General features: G+C 40.4%; 1 pseudogene; it reads right to left on the reverse strand.

Annotated features, from left to right (window-relative positions):
• LOC102489183 (tripartite motif-containing protein 5-like) overlaps window positions 1–5,060 on the reverse strand; it is a 19,237-nt pseudogene that overhangs the window by 12,964 nt on the left and 1,213 nt on the right.

Raw genomic sequence — 5,060 nt, forward strand, 5'->3', positions numbered from 1 at the left:
ATGCCAGACAGACAGAGAGAGACAGAGAGACAGAAAGCGAGAAATCACCCCCCAGGGGGAATGGTCATGCTGCAGTCCCTTCTCCTTCATTCTCCTCTCAGGATCTTGGGCACGCACGCACACGCGCCCAGCGTGAGTTTTAAGCCACCGGGTTCGGGACGCGAACCGCGGTTGACTACATGGGAGTCCAGCGACATAGCCATTACGCTAACTGCTGGTTCCCTTTTTTTTCTTAAGATAGATAGATTATTTTGCTATAGTATAGGTGTGCTCACCAGAGAGACAGAAAGTGAGAAATCTTCCCCCCCACCCCCCATCGAGGGGGATGACCACAGTGCAATCCTTTCTCTTACATTCTCCTCTTGGGATTTTGGCCATGCATGGACATGCACCCAGCATGAGTTTCAAGTCTCTGGGTCCAGAACTCAAACCACGACTGGGGATTCCAACCATGTGGGAGTCCAATGACATAACTATTATGCCATCTGCTGGTCCTATGGGCACAATTCTCAGGGATAACAATTTTTCCTATTTTTTTTTCTTCTTCATGATATTCTATAACAATGATCTTATTCAGTATTACTAAGGCTCATCTTAAGCCTAAATGGGACTCCTGGGTGTGACTTAGCATTCACTCATCTATGTAGGACACTCATGCCTGCCTGCATTACTGCTCCTTCCACACCAAAGCCCCTGCCAAAGGTTGGACACCGATGAGAGAATGAGCCTCGTTAAACGTTATCCCCTGGTAGAGTAATTAGAGTAATAGACTCAGAAAACAGGAACAGAGCACAGGATTCATTAGTTGTTCTCACAAGAGAGGCCCTCATGTCATTTTCACCCTCTAAATAGCTGTCTTCCATTATTAAATATTAACTGTCCCACCCCTACCCATATTTGGGAAACATTGGAAAAGAGAAATCAAATAATTTCTACTCTTATCATGGAATAAAAAGGAAAGGAACTCTTTTCATAAAGAATGTTCAGGTTCTCTGCTAACTCCCTCAGGGAGGGTCTCCTCTTGCCTTCCAGGAAGTTCTCTCTTCATGGATGTCAGCCTTCCACTTCTCAATTGTTTGCTGTTTCTTCATCAGCTCGTCCAGTGTTACTCGGAGTTTCTCCTGGGAGAAAGGAATCACATCAGAGTTAGGTATGGACTTTTTTAACACCTCGATAGAGGATACACGTGGAAGATATCAGCCTGATCTTAGAAGAGGACAATGAAAGGATTCGTGAGAAAAGCCATTTCAGTCTGTGACTGGGAAGAAAATGCAGGACAGGTAAATGTGAGTCTCATCCCCTTACTAAGACTAGAGTGATTCTCTTCTGTTCAGGAGGAAGAAACAGATCCTGCAGCAAGAAAAAAATTTAAATCTCAACCCATTCCAGTTACTCTTCTTCTGAAAGGGACAATCAGAGCTTCTCTAGGACACCAATTCTGTACCCGTCTAGCTCAAGGTAGAAACATCTTTACTCTTCTCTAAGACGTTGTATTCTAAACTTATTCTCTTATAGTTGCGTGGAGTGTAGAAAAATGTCCATTGAGCTTTTGGACAATAGTATGGAATACAGAGAAATCACAGGCCTCAGGTGTGTTAGAGGTAATTAAAGTTCAATACAAAGTGGAGATTTCTAAGTAGGTGCCATTTTCTGCCTTGTCTTTCCTCCATCCTGGTCTCTTACTTGGTATTCCTTGGCAACCTCCTCTAAGAGGAATGTCTGGTGATTACGGTGCTCCTGAGATCGCTCACAAAGCCAGCAAATGACTTTCCCATCCTTCTTACAGAAGAGCAGAAGCTTCTCTCCATGGCGTGCGCAGCAATCTACCGTCTGCCCCTCCTCTTGACTGAGGTTGACCTCCCTGAGCCTCTCCACTATGTTGGCTAGATGGCGATTAGGCCGCAGGCTCCCAGGCTGGTAACTGACTCTGCACACCGGGGCGCAGCTCTCCTCTTCTTGGCCCACAGTGGGTTTGGTGTGGTTTGCAGTGATGCAGGACTGGCAGAAGCTGTGTCCACATTCTAGGCTCTGGGGTTCTCTCAGGAGCTCCAGGCAGATGGGGCAAGTCACCTCCTCCTTTACATTCGTCAGAAATGCCAAGGCCATAGCAGCTCCTCCCCTGCTCTTGCTTGTCTTGGCTTCTGAGGTTCCTTTGGCTCTTAGATCCTTGCCTGTGGAAGGTTAATAGGAGACACATTAAGAGAGGTGGGAATATAAAGAGTCTTGATTGTGAAGAAATCAAGAATTAGCTAAGACCAAACTTTTGAAGGGCAAGAAGAAAGAAAAGAGAAACAAGGGGTCTCGCTTCAAAGCCTAGTGTTTAAGAGTCACATCCCACGTGGCTGTGCTCCAGTCCCAGCCCATTTAGCTTGAAAAAATGCCAGGTGCATGTTCATAGCTATCCCAAATTTTGACAAAAGGGTGAAATGGAGGAGACAAGAATGCACCATGACCATTCCTAATTAAGGGGTACGTTTTCCATCTTCTTCTTGCTTCCTCTAGCGAGGGCTCACACCCTCTAGCAATCAAAAAAGAGAGAAAGTGAGCAAGAGAGAAAAACAGAAAGAAGTATGATGTCCTTGGGGGACCAGCAGTTAGCATAATGGCTATGTCACTGAACTCCCATGTAGTCAACTGTGGTTCGAGTCCCAGACCTGGTGGCTTAAACTCATGCGGAGTGTGTGTACATGCATGCCCAAAATCCCGAGAGGAGAATGGAGGAGAAGGGACTGCGGCATGGCCATTCCCCCAGGGGGTGATTTCTCACTTTCTATCTCTCTGTCTGTAAAATTGAAAAAGTAGTAACAATAAATACATAACATTAAACAAATAATTTTTAAAAATAAAAATGTTTTATGTCTAGGTCATGTTACATGACAAATTGTATTTGTGCAAAGACTGTTATTTTTTCCCACTAAATAGATGACAAATCTTAGGTCTTTTCTATTAAGAACTTCTTGTGTTAGATTTTAGAGGGTGTCAAACAATTTTGATGACCTTGGAAAAAGACATTTGTATAATAATATCAAGTACTAGGACCAGTAGTTGGTGTAGTGGTTAAGATGCTGGACTCCCACATGGACAACCATGGTTTGAGTTTCGACTTGGTCTTTCTTCCTTTCTCTCTCTCTCTTTTTGTGTTGTCTTTCTCTGGTAAAATTGAAAAAGTAGTAACAATAAATACATAACATTAAACAAATAATTTTTAAAAATAAAAATGTTTTATGTCTAGGTCATGTTACATGACAAATTGTATTTGTGCAAAGACTGTTATTTTTTCCCACTAAATAGATGACAAATCTTAGGTCTTTTCTATTAAGAACTTCTTGTGTTAGATTTTAGAGGGTGTCAAACAATTTCTTCAGTCCAGGTGGACATCTTCAAAGTTTCTATTATTAAAGTAACTTTACAAGGAAATTTGATAAAATTCAAAGCCAGAAGTATAATACTGTAAATTTTCTCAAATCATAGGGTTGTGTGATTGTGTTTCACTTCTCGTTTTTTAAAAAGAGCCTAACAATTAGGAAACGTTTCTACTGTGACCTTTAGAAGGGAAGAGCAACTCTGTTTTTTACTTCCTGTTAGTGATATTTCTTTTACAAGCAATCATGAGTAGAAAAGGCAATATTTTTAAGACTTGGCGCTGGGTCTTAGAAAGTTAACGTAAAGAGAATATTTAAATTTTAGATACAAGAAATGAAAGGAGCAAGAAAAATGTTAACCATTGTAACATGAGAAATGTAATGTTTTTACTTAAACTTGGGATTACAATAGGAGAGAAATAAATTGTTTCTTACGCTGACTAATTCTAGACTACTCAGAATTTGGGATTTAGAGAAGAGAAAGATACATATCAGAAACGTTTGAAGGAAAGCAAAATCAAAAACCCAAAGGCAAAAACAAAACCCAGAATGAGTTATGAGGAAGTAGAAGAAAGTAAACAAAATGAAAGTTTAAAAAAGAAGAGAGTGGAAAAGTAGAAGCAATTCTGTTTCCATCTGTGCAACTAAGACCAGACACCAGGTGCTTCTCTCTTTTATACCCCCTCTGTGTGTGTGTGTGTGCGTGTGTATACATCTATCTACTTATATAGATGTATACACACACAAGATCATTGACAAATACTACTAGAAAGACATGGACTTGGTTAGGAAGGCTAATAGTGAAGCCAGTAGGGTTATTCAAGAATTCTACTTGAAAATGTATGGAACTATTTAAATGTGAAGAAAGTGAAGAAAATACAGAATGAGAAAGAGGAATGTGCTAGGTAGGTAGAGGAAATTGCATTCATGAATTACTTGTTCAGGAAGACAGAGCATCATCTGTGATTTGTAAATACCTAGTGTACACAGAGCTGCTAGGTCTTGGTATTCCCCAAAGAATTAAATTTCACTTTGAAGATTCCAAGGATTTTAGTAGTTATAAACCAGGAAGCAGGAAGAAAAAAACCAACATATATTGTACAACATCACAACTATTTTTGTATACTACATATAATACTAGAAAATGAAATATTGAAGCAGAAATGTGATGAATCAATCCTAAATTCCTGTAATAGTGGCATGGCTAAGGTGTACTATGAATTCAGAAGACAGAAGTCTAACACTGACTTACCTAGTACCAGGAGGATAGAGTATGATGTAGTAGTGAAAATGTTCAAGGATTTCAACCTCAATGCAGTAAGAGTTGACCAGATGAGGGGAAGTGGGGACAAGAACAGAATTACCTAGGGTCTTCTATAGTTCTAATTTACCTTGAGTAAAGGCGTGCCTTAAGGCTATGGAGCAGGAGTTAAACATAGAGGCTTACCCCTCCACTTGCACTACTAGCTCTTATGGGCGTCATTATCGTGCCACTTTTCCTGACATCTTTTCATAATATTTACCCACCAATCATGTAGCTCATTTTGTATATTAAAAGACAGAAAAGATGTCACTACTGAAAATTCTTTCCACCTGTTTGTCTTGATCCTGAATTCTCAGCTGAATTCTGCTTCTTCTTTTTTTTTTTTGTTTGAGATGTTTTTGCTTTAGGGCACATGGGCTCCCCCGACAGAGAGA

This window comes from Tupaia chinensis, unplaced genomic scaffold, assembly GCF_000334495.1.
Source record: "Tupaia chinensis unplaced genomic scaffold, TupChi_1.0 Scaffold139491_1, whole genome shotgun sequence".
Classification (NCBI taxonomy): Eukaryota; Metazoa; Chordata; class Mammalia; order Scandentia; family Tupaiidae; genus Tupaia; species Tupaia belangeri.